Source organism: Peromyscus eremicus, chromosome 15 (assembly GCF_949786415.1).
Source record: "Peromyscus eremicus chromosome 15, PerEre_H2_v1, whole genome shotgun sequence".
NCBI lineage: Eukaryota > Metazoa > Chordata > Mammalia > Rodentia > Cricetidae > Peromyscus > Peromyscus eremicus.
This window is the reverse complement of record NC_081431.1, coordinates 33,840,217-33,852,599: the sequence shown is the minus strand read 5'-3', so window position 1 is coordinate 33,852,599 and position 12,383 is coordinate 33,840,217. Positions and strand designations below refer to the sequence as shown.

Sequence of the window (12,383 nt, the reverse complement as noted above, 5' to 3'; positions counted from 1 at the left end):
GTTGTCACCAGGCACACACATGGTATACATACATACATGCAGGAAAAGCACTCATACTCATAAAATAAATAAATCTAAGGAAAAAAGATTAACTATATAATGTATATTATCTTATATAATAACTACTCTGATATAAATAATGCTGGCTTGTTATTTTTATACACAGAACAAAAAAGAAACTTTGACCTAAAATTTATTCTGTCTGAATCTCACAGCAGCACTACACCAAGAATTAAGGTCCTGAATTACACTTACATTGTCTACTACAAAACCAAAAATGCTCTTAGCTATTTATACCTTAACAACTATTCCTCTCCCTCCATAATGAAGAACTAATAATTTCTCCTTTTTTTCTGAAGTTTTTGTTTTGTTTTGTTTCCTTTGGTTTTCTCTTTTGAGATATGGTCTTGCTATGTGTCCCTTGCTAGTCTAGATCTCACTCAAAATCACACTGTCCCCAAACCTGAAGCAGTTCTCTTGCCTCTGCCTCCTTAGTGCTAGGTTTAAAAAACATCTGCTATGACACCTGTCAGTAAAAGGTGCTATTTTTATCTTCGTCAAAGCAAAAATAACAAAAAGGAGAAAAGTTGCTAAGGTTAAAAAAAAAAAAAAAAGAAAAGAAAACACCTCAATGGAACAAAGGCCAAAATCTAATGAAATCCATACCCAAAAAGGGAAATTGACAGGTAAAACCTATTTATTTCACCTATCAAAACTAATGACAATGTTGACAAGAAAAATATGTGTCAGAACTTTAAAAGAAAACTGATATGCCGAAAACTAAGTTGTAGAACTCATGCAGTAAGTTTCTTCAGAATCACTACTTATTAGCAAATGTTCTGGTTACTTTTCTGTGGCCAAAAGCGATGTGGAGAAAAAAGAATTTATTTCATCTTAGAAGTCACAGTTCATCGTGGAGGGAAGCCCAGGCAGGAAATCAAGGGAGGATCCTAAACCAGAAACCATGGAGGAAAGTTGCCTACTGGCTTGCTCTCTCACTTATGCTCAACCAGCTTTCTTACACAACCCAGGACCACATGCACAATAGCTGCACGTGGGCTGGGCTCTCCCACATCAATCATTAATCAAATGGCCCACAGACATGCCACAGGCCAATTTCATGGAGGTAATTCCTCAATTAGAGGTTCTCTCTTCTCAAATGACTAGTCTGTGTCTAAATGAAAACTAACCAGTATAGTGCTGTGGGATGGTCTGTATGTCAAGTGTGTTGCTGATTGGTCAATAAATAAATCACTGACTGGCCAGTGGCTAGGCAGGAAGTATAGGCGGGACAAGGAAGAGAATAAAGCTGGGAAGTGGAAGGCTGAGTCAGAGAGACTGCCAGCCACTGCCATGACAAACAGCATGTGAAGATGCCGGTAAGCCACGAGCCATGTGGCAAGGTATAGATTTATAGAAATGGGTTAATTTAAGCTGTAAGAACAGTTAGCAAGAAGCCTGCCACAGTCATACAGTTTGTAAGCAATATAAGTCTCTGTGTTTACTTGGTCAGGTCTGAGCAGCTGTGGGACTGGTGGGTGAGAGAGATTTGTCCTGGCTGTGGGCCAGGCAGGAAAACTCTAGCTACAGTATAGCAAATAAGTGAACCTAAGATTTAAATAATAATGATATCTAACTCTATTTTTCCATTAGCCTTGCTAGGAGGCTAATGTTAGCCTTAGTTATTGTTAAAGTAGACTATCAATATGAAGGTGGATTGCTTCTCAGCCTTTTAGCTACGATCAAGGGTAGTATTGAGGTATGGCAGTGTAAAAGGTTGGAGAAAGTAAGACATTTGACTAAATTACTCTTCACTGTGACTTAATAATGTTTCTTTGTAATAGATCAGAAGCAAAGGAAAACATGATTCCAAACATGACTAGTGATAGTGGAACAAAGATAAAACAAGGATTTAAAATGATAGACTATATCTCTTTTCCTGAGGGAAGATCGATGAAGTCTGTTGGCAAATAGCTGCTAAGTCACTAAACAACACTGCAGTTCTCAAAGCTGCAGTTCTCAACCTGTGGGTGGCAACCCCTTTGGCAAACCTCTATCTCCAAAAATATTAACATTATGATTCACAACAGAAGCAAAATAACAGTTATGACATAGAAACAAAAATAATGTTATGGTTGAGGGTCAACACAACATGAGGAACTGTATTACAGGGTCACAGCATTTGGAAGGTTGAGAACCACTGCTCTAAAAGAACCTCAGAAACCATATTGTCTGCCAACATATGTACAGGCCCCATGCAATAGTTAATTTTTCATTGATTTATGAATACACTCTAATCACAGTATACCAAGAAAAATAAACTACTCAATGACAGCGACAAAAACCATAAAGTAACATGGAGCCAAGAGTCATGGTATACACCTGTAATCACAATGCACAAGAGGCTGGGGCAGAAAGGTTAAAGACTCTGAGACCAGTCCAGGCTACACAGTAAGATGCTGTCTTGAAATATAACACACATACATCTAGTAACCATTCTCAGAACCATTTACACTTTTTTAAAGTTCTTAATAAATTCATCTTAAAGTATAGAATAAACACTCTACAACATGGCTTATTAAAAGTTGGGGTTATATGACTCTTAAACCTTAAAACTAAAAACCACTAGTCTGAATTTTTTACAAAATTTTTGAGCCAAGTGATGATGGCACATGAATTTAATCCCAGCACTTGGGAGGCAGAGGCAGGTGGGTCTCTATGTTCAAGGTCAACCTGGTCTACAAAGTGAGTTCCAGGACAGCCAGAGCTACACGGAGAAACCCTGTCTGGGCTACACGGAGAAACCCTGTCGGGGGGGGGGGGGGGAGATATGATGTTTGCTGCTTATATAGTGTGTAAAAATAAGTCTGTTTGCCCCACTGAGAACCCATTATCTGTGGTATAGTAGAAGCCAGAAGCCTCAAGCCAAACCAATGACTCATGGCAATGAATACTTGCAAGTAAAGATGAGTGGACTAAAGGGTAAACTGTGTGACTTACTGGGTCACACTACAGCTTCCACGACAAGATTTCTTTTTTTTTTTTTCTTTTTGTTTGTTTTTTGTTTTGTTTCTTTGTTTTGTTTGGGTTTTTTGGTTTGTTTTTCTTCTAAATTTGGTGTTGTTTTGGAGGAGAGGATGGCAAGGGCTAAGAGCAGACTCGAGGGGACAGGGAGGTAAGTGGGATTGGAATACATGATATGAAATCCACAAAGAATCAATAAAAGCCAGGCAGTAGTAGTACACACTTTTAATCTCAGCACTCAGGAGGCAGAGGCAGGTGGATCTCTGTGAGTTCAAGGCCAGCCTAGTCTACAGAGCAAGTTCCAGGACAGCCAGAGCTGTTACACAGAGACCTGTCTTGAAGAGAGAGAGAGATCAATAAAAGTTTTTAAAAGTATGTTTGTATAATGTGCAAAAATAAGTCTGAATTGAAGGCATAATAATATACATACATGTACATGTGAGATGACATCAAGAAATTTTTCACTGATACATTAATGAATTCTACACTTGCCCTGTAAAATGTGTTTCTTCCCCAGGAATTTGGAATACAAAAACTCTACTTGAGTACTTGGGTGTTACCTTACTTTCATATAACAGTTTTCAAGGAGCCAAACTGCATGCACATTTTCAGCCATTTACCAAGCAGCCCATATTTTCACCACAAATTCCAACAACTAATATCATGTGAATAACCTTAGAACTGATTGCACCATTTAAATTAAGGATATCAACATCACATTTTATTTTTTAAAAATGATAGAAAATTTGAAGGAATTTTAAGAATCTCAATTGGTAAAACCTACTATGTCTCAAAAAGAAAGAAAAAAAACTGTGGTAACATAAGCAGCTACTCAATTTATATAAAGTATGGTGCCATGCTGCATCTAAACTCAGCTTTTTTGAATATGCTGTCTGTCTGTCTTGTAGAACAGTTCATGAGACAGCTGCAACTGTCTAAAAAGACATAACAAAATAGTTAACACATCAGAAGCTTAAATAAATGAGAAAAACAGTTTAGCAATGACACAATTCTTATTTATTTTGGAACCAAGGCTCATACCCAAAACTCTGTGTTTTACCAACCAAGCAGTTATTTATTATAACAACTTCATTCCAAGATTTCCAAAATTTTCCACACACTTCAGTGATGAGCTATCAAAGCATGTGTGTGCTGTTACCTGGGCAACATTAAACAGGACTTTTACCTTCACAATACTGGAGGGTCAAAGAGAAGCAACCTTCCTTCAAACTGTGCATGGTTTTAGTTAGAAGCAGTAAGTGTGAAATCAGAAGACAGAAAAGCTTGAGATCTGCTCCCAATGCTTCAGTCTGATAAACAAATAGAACTCACTGCCACGTATCTTCATTTCTAGCCACCCAGTGCCCCTGCATAACAAGGTATACTCCATGCAATACTTTGAAACATGGTCAATCATACTGTCAATAATTAATACAGAAATCCTTTGTAGTTAAGAATCAATCCCTCAGGACTGAGAAGATGGTTCAGTGGGTAATATATTTGCTACAAAAACATGAGGTCCCCAGAACCAAAGTAAATGTCAAGCACATCTGTAACCCCAGAGGTCAGATATGGAGGCAAGGAATCCTTGGAACAAGCTGGAGAGCTAGACTAGCACAATCAACAAGTTCTCAGTTCAAGAGACCCTGCCTCAACACATAAGGTGGAAAGCAAGCCATCAGGGAAGATACAGGACCTCTGACCTCTACACACACATGCCCACTCATATGAACACATGAAAAGACATATACACACATGGAAACATAGATATGCACACACACAAACACACAAAACACCCTTACTCACTCAATCTCTCCCATCTGGATTTGATACGAAATTTCTGTCTTGCTGCCCTAAATTCTAAAGCCAGTAGTTCAAAAACTACCTTTCTGCCTGAACCAGCAATAGCCTCAAAAATGTGAGACCCAGTCATTTTGAAACCACATTTTAGAAGATCTTTGAAAACTTCCTGCTCTGGTATAGTCAATTTGATGCTGTCTACTGAACAAACCAAAATGAAAGAAAAACACTAATATCTTCAAAAAGATTTTGTCTTTCCAACACATTGAAAACCAATGAACGCCAGTTGTTATTGCTGTTGTTATTTTCTCTCTAACACTTAAGATTTTCTCTTCAACTTTTACTGTAAATATACTTAACCACTCTCAAGGTCACGTTTTAATCAGGAGCACAGCATATAAAGCATGCTTAATGCTAAGAAGTACTAGATGACTCTAGATATAAAACAAAAGATAAGCCTAAAGCAGAAGAAAAACACATTCTAGGCTCTTAACCATCTGAGGGTGACTAGGGTCACCTAGCTCTTTCACTACTCTGCCCTGCCCATGCCTCTAAGCCTCTGATCACCCAAGTTCATGGCCCAGTAAGGCTTTCCCTCCAAACCAGTCATCTTATTTTCACAAATTCAAAATTCTACTCATTCTTCTAAGCAGTGAAAATGTCGTCTTTCCCTATCCCTACAACTATAGTCATCTTTCCCATCTCTCTAAACTATTGTAGTACTTTCTCTTTACTACCCATTACTTTCTGGCTTACATTATACCTGTATTCCCATATTTAATCCCCCACGTAAGCATGAAGGCTTCAAGGTCAAGGATCACGCCTTATTCATCTCTATTCAAACTGCTTACTGCTTAACAGAGTCCTGGAGCTGAAATCAATAAATGCCTGGGTTAGGAAAGGACAGAAACCCACTACTAGCTGATGCATGTCTGTAATCCTCACACTTGAGAGGTAAAAATAGGAGCGCTGGGAGTTCAAGATCATCTCAAGGGGAATTTGAGGTAATTTTTGGCTATGTGAAAGTCTGTCTCTTTGAGGCAGACAAAAACAGAGATACTGAGAACCAATCCAGAACCCTGACTTTACCAATAACCACCCATACAATCTTGGATTTTAGTTTTTTGTTTGTTTGTTTTGTTTTGTTTTTGAGACAGGGTTTCTCCATGTAGATTTGGTGCCTGTCCTAGATCTCGCTCTGTAGACCAGGCTGGCCTCGAACTCACAAAGATCCGCCTGGCTTTGCCTCCCGAGTGCTGGAACTAAAGGTGTGTGCCACCGCTGCCCGGTGACTTTTTTTTTTTTTTTTTATGCTCAACTGCAGATTAGAAAAGTATGCTAAACTAGTTTGTATGTCTGTCTGTCCATCCATTTGTTCATTTATTTTGAATGTTCATGGGGGTGTTGCTTATTTTAAATGAGGCTGGTAATCCTTATTTGAGTGTAAAATTAATTAGAAAGTTAAATCCTGGCTTCTTTTCATAAATGACATGAAAAGAATATTTCAAGTGTTTTACAGCCAGTAATGTGCTTTATATTTTACAATTAGCTACAGCAGGGAGTCCAAATTATACTATTTGCTGGTTGTCCCTGGTATAAATAATTCCACTGTGACCAGTCAAGCAAGACTATCACAATATCACTAAACACAAAACTAGGTAAAAAGAGATATGCACAATTTCTGTTCCAAGCTCAGTAGCCAATCAGCACAGCCCTAAAAAGATAAGGAGTATTTCACCAAACTGTTCTTTCAAGTATGTGTCTGTGTCTGTGTCTGTGTGTGTGTGTGTGTGTATGTGTGTGTGTGTGTGTGTGTGTGCAGAAGCAAGATATTCAGTATTTCATCCCGTGGAGTATAGTGAAAACAGTTTAATACATGCTCAGCATAACAATCTCCAGTATCCTTCATGTATACAAAACAATAAATCTTATTCTTAGTTACATGGTCTCTTCATCACAATTCATAGCTCTCTTCAAAAAGGAAAATAACAGACACCTATTGATATCACTGTAAGACAAATAAGTTAGGGAAAGTAGGCATGTGGTTTAGAAATTATCAGCTAAGGTCAAGGTTCTCTGCCTTTGTTCAGATCTATATGCCTGAAGGACACAATACACTAACACGATACTACTACTAACACCAATGACTCCCTTTGCCAAGTGTCCTATATTATGAAAAACAAAAATTTCACATAATTCTGGTATTGGTATCAATGCCCCCAACCACTTGAGAAGCTTACGGAGAAAAACCAGTGCAGTTAAAAAAAAAAAAAAAAAGCAAATTTTCCATTCCTAATTTTCCCCAAATTCTCAACACAAGCTCACATCTTCCAATGGGACTTCTATTACTACGATCCTCTATTAGAATTAGCATTTTACTTAATTTACTCTTTTTTTTTCTTTTTTTTCTTTTTTTTTTTTTGAGACAAGGTTTCTCTGTGTAGCTTTGCGCCTTTCCTGAAACTCACTTTGGAGACCAGGCTGGCCTCGAACTCACAGAGATCCGCCTGCCTCTGCCTCCCGAGTGCTGGGATTAAAGGCCTGCGCCACCAGCTCCTGGCCTTAATTTACTCTTAAAGACATGTAATACTTGTTGAGCTTAAAACAGGCAAACGAAATCATAATTCACAAACTACTGTGTAGACTTCATACTCTGTCTGAGAAAAGCAAGATTTGTTGAAATACTTTTCTGACTTTTTACTTAAGCATACTAAACTGGATAAGGAGCAAAGAAGTTTCCTAAATGTATTTTTGGCTGTACTATGTCTATCACAACAACACTGCCAGTAGCCAGATTTGTCATGAGTATTTATAAAAAGTGTGTTTTCTATTTTTAAGACTATTTATAAAATAAGAAGGCTCAAAATTTCAAGCCCAAATTAATAATCTTAGCCCAAATCTAACTCTAAATGAACTAAAAATATGCCTACAGGTTTCCTAGGAAAATCCCCCAACACTATATTTTAAAAAAATCCAAAGATAATCAAAAATGAGTCAGCGTGAGCATGAACTTGCTATATTCAAACAATTGTGACATTTTGTTGGCTGAATAAGAGCAATAGGAAAGTAAATAAAATACAAAAAAGAAAATGTTGAGACATAAGTCTGAGTAACTCTACTAACTGTTATTTACTAGGATCCACTAATGTCCGAATATTTATACCCAATTCAAATATTAGTTACAGAGTCAAAACTAAGCAGTCAAGTCAAAAAAAAAAAAAAAATGAGTATATCAGGCTGGAGAGATGGCTCAGCAGTTCAGAGCACTTGTTGTCCTTACAGAGAACCCAGGTTTGATTCCCAAAACCCATGTGGTAGTTCACAACCATCCATAACTACAATTCCCTCTTCTGAACTCCAAGGGCACCAGACAGAGACATGTGGTACACAGACAGATATGTGTGCAAAACACTCATACATATAAATAAATCTTTTTAAATACAATTTTAATGAGAATGTCTTCACTACTCAGGTTCAACTGTTTTTTCTGTTTCCATTTGTCATGGCAAATGACTATAAGATTATCTATGGAGAAATCCCTGGGTTGGCCAGGCATAGTGGTGAAATCCTAGGACTCAAAGTCAGACTAGGTTACACAGTAAACTGGGGCCGGGGCCTGCAATGGATTATACAGCAAGACGCTGTCTCAAAAAAAAAAAAAAAAAAAAAAAAAAAAAAAAAACCACTATGGAAAAAAAGTCCTATGTTCAGTCTTTGGCTGACAATCATCCTCAAACTCCAAGGCTGATTCATATATATTTCATATTTATGAGGTAAGAAGTTACACTTTGGGTCTGGTTAATCTCAATGTCTGATGTTTTTCTTGTTTTGGTTTGGTTTTGGCAGTGTATTTTATAATAAAGTTTAAAATGTTTAAAAGATGTTATAATCATGCAAAAACTGATTAAAAGTTATAAAATAAGGGTGAGGGGCTCTCTGTTTGGGAACTCCCAAAGGCTACAGTATTGACTTCAACCTCCTAACGTCCTCATCTCCATACCACTTAAAGAATGGTGGCTGAGGGCTAGAGAGTTGGCTCAACAGTTAAGAGCACATGTTGCTCTTGCAGAGGTCTCAGCACCTACAGGGATAGCTCACAACCATCTTTAACTCCAGATACAGGGGATGTGATGCCCTCTTCTGACCTCTAGGGGTACCAGATACACACACACACACACACACACACACACACACACACACACACACACACACACGGTGTACATACTTGCAGGCAAAGTACTCATACAAAGAAGGAAAGAAAGAAAAAGAAAGGAAGGAGAAGGACAGGGAGAGAGAGAGAGAGAGAGAAAGAGAGGGAGAAATCTCAAAAGGATTTTCAAAAAGAAAATGGTAGGCTGAAGTCCCAGTTCCACACCTCCTGCACAAGAGATTTTTGATACCTAACTGCTCCTTTCTTCAAAGTCAGTATCTAGAAGGCTGTTCATCTCTCCCACATAATATTTGTACTTGGAACAACAGAATTTCCTCTTCTCACTCCTCCCCCAGTCCTAGGACTTTCAGCTTCACTGCGGTATTTGAGAGTTCAAACAAATACAGAGCATTGAAACCATTTCAAGTTTCCGGTAAGGGAAAGAAAAGAGTTTTCAGAAGTAACAAATTCAGAACTGATGAGCTGGGAGAAATGAAAACTCTTGTTTCTCAAGCTTAATAATACTTTGTCAGTCAAAGATAAATACAGCTGGGCTTGGTGGTCCATGTCCATAACCCCAACACTTAGGAAGCTGAGGCAGAAGGATTGCTATGAGTTTAATTAAGGTCAGTGTGGGCTACATAGTGAGTTTTAGGCCAGTCAGAGATCCCATATAAGACTGTCTCAAAAAATAAGTAAATAAGGCTGGGGAGACAGCTCAGCAGTTTAAGAGCACTAGCTGATCCTCCAGAGGACCTGGCTTCAATTCTAGGACCCACATGGTGCTAACAATTGTCTGTAACTGCGGTTCCAGGGAATCTGATGCCCTCTTCTGGCCTCCTGTGGCACCAGGCACAGAAGGGGTGCACCGACATACATGGAGACAAAACACTCATACACATAAAATTAAATAAATCTTTTTAAAAATAATAAATATCCCAACAAAAACTGCCTAACCTCTCAAATAATAAAAAAAAAATGTTATAAATCATGAAGCAATGATCAAACAACCAAAAATTCTCAGAACAGCACAAGCATAACATACAGAACTTTTCATCAAATGTGTAAAAAGAGAAGGAAAAAAAGAAAGTTCACAGGTCTACAGTCCTATCTTTTGCACTTGGTTTGTATTGTTTACTATTCCCCTCAAGAGCTCAACAGTACTGGAACTTACCACCTTGTTTGCAGCTTCCCAGAGCACAAATTAAGCTTCACAATATCTCACAGATAAGCCATGCACAACTACATCTAATTCTCCCCCAGATGATTTAGTAATATTAGAGTACATCTTGAACTAATTTAGTATGGGCATCAATCTAACTCAAAGTCTTAGCTAGCTTCCCAAGCAGTACAATTTTGTAATAGTGTGTCCATTAAATTCATCTAGCCTTTCTTCTTTGCAGCCTCAGTGTCAGTTTCATATAGAGCACTCAACCAAGACAATTAATCACAAGCCAATTTCCCTTTCTTAGCACCTTGTGAACTAATATTTTCCACAAGCAAAATCCACTTCCAATTTGACCACAAACTTCATGCCTGCATCTTCTGATCATAACTACTGGCTATTCTACAGAAGTGCAGCACATGTCAAATGTAAACACTACTACAGAAAAGCCTTAAGGTTTTCATGAAATTGTGTTCTCTGAATTGTAACAATCAACTATCTACCTCTTCTCATACACAAGAAAATTCAAATGCATTAAAATTATCTAAATCTTCCAGTGACAAAATGCAGGCTTGACTTTGAAATCAGTTTTCAAACAGCACTAAACATGTCAATCAAGTCCTTACCATCAATGAAAGGTTAGCGATTCATTTTATTTGCATAATACCATCAATTCCGAAAAAAGATCGCCTAAATTTGAGTCTTTTTCTGGTATAACTAACTCTGAGAAGTCCAAAGAGAATACACAAGCACCTGAACGAAACTGTCTTGAGATCAGAAACGAACTCTTGTCAGTTCAGCCCCCTTGCTCCTGGCCACCACCCCTGATGGCCAGTGGCCCCTTTCCACACGCTGACGCACTGCCCAGCCTTGTACCGTTGGCGATCAGAGCAAAGTACTAACCCAGTCTCAGAAACTTTGACTCAGTTATCAAGACACGGAGCACCCACAACATGCGCGGGGGTGTGGATGGGTGTCTGTCACGGCCCACCCGGTCAACTTTGAAGCAGGGCATTTCTTGCAGGTAGAGATCTGCCCAAAAAACAGTCTATCCCAGACAGTAAAACCACAAGCATCGCCAGCAAGAACGGAGCAAAGTGCGCGGGGCGGAGGAAGGGGAAGAGCCAGGGAAGGACACGGGATCCAACAGACGCTTTCAAGTAGGTAAGAAAATAACCCTGTCCACACGCCCCCCGGACTCGGGGTTGCTGGGACCGAGAACTGGGCAGCAGCCTCATCCCGGCAGCCGGCGGCGGGGGCGGCGGCAATGTCAGGAGGGCACAGTGGGAGGCGGCGGCCGATCGAGCCACCACCCCGCCCCAGGTGAGGGGCGCCAACCCCGCCTCCCGCCCGGCGGCCCCACCGCGACGAGCAGCTACCCGGAGAACCCGGGTGTCCCGGAGGCGGCCGACGGCGCTGAGCCAGCCGGATGCCTTCCGCCCTGGTCCTCCAGCATCCCGGTCCAGGGCCGGGCCTCGCACCCGGACCCTCTCTAGACCAGCCCGGAACCCCCAGACCCACCGGACCGCGGCTCCCCGCCGTCAGGCCGCCCTCGAGCCCCTCGAAGGCCGCCTTCGCCTCACCTCACGTCTCCGCGGCCGCTGCCGGAACAACAACTCTGTCAGACGTCCGAGTCCCACCCGCCGCCCAGAGCTCTGCGGTCGGGCCCGTCCCGTTCACTCCGCCGCCGCCGCCGCCGCCGCCGAAGCCCAGGGAGGGCGGAGGGAGCGGGGCGGAGGGAGCGGGCTGAGGAGGGGAGAGGACCGCCCGGCAGGAAGAGGCGAGGGAGGGGGCGGACGGAGGAGGAGGCGGCCGCCGGGAGCGCGCGCGCCCGTTCCCCCTCGGCGCGGCGTGCGCGCTCCCGAGGGCGGAGGCGCCTTTCTCGGCCGAAGGCGGCGGCGCGCACGCGCGTACCCAGCCCCGCCTGACCCCGCTCGGCCCCGAGAGCGCCGAGTACAAACCTGACCGAAAGCGAGCAAAAAAAAAAAAAAAAAAGAGCCGAGGCGCGCGAGGCCCTCGAGGCCCTCCTGCAGGCGCTCCGGCGCCTGCCAATCAGCCCCGAGACTGACTGAGTTCTAAGATGATTCCCTTTTGAGGAGATTCTTTCCTTACAAACCTGTTTTACATATTTCCATTCTGTGCAGCCAGTAAGACACCGCGGAGGACTAACTTCCCCGGGACTCTCACTCTTCGTCCTTCGAAGGTGTCTCTGTGCTCCGAAGCACCCCCCCTTGATTGGATCCT

The 12,383-nt window shown here is 41.3% G+C and overlaps 1 protein-coding gene across 3 annotated transcripts in view; it reads right to left on the bottom strand.

Annotated features, from left to right (window-relative positions):
* The window catches only part of Rabgap1l (RAB GTPase activating protein 1 like), a 577,981-nt gene extending 566,038 nt beyond the window's left edge, over window positions 1-11,943 (bottom strand). For all 3 annotated transcript variants that reach the window (XM_059281246.1, XM_059281247.1, XM_059281248.1), the window contains exon 1: window positions 11,723-11,943. The gene's annotated coding sequence lies outside the window, so the exon portion shown is untranslated. The remainder of the gene's footprint in view (window positions 1-11,722) is intronic.
* Window positions 11,944-12,383: the final 440 nt, after the last annotated feature.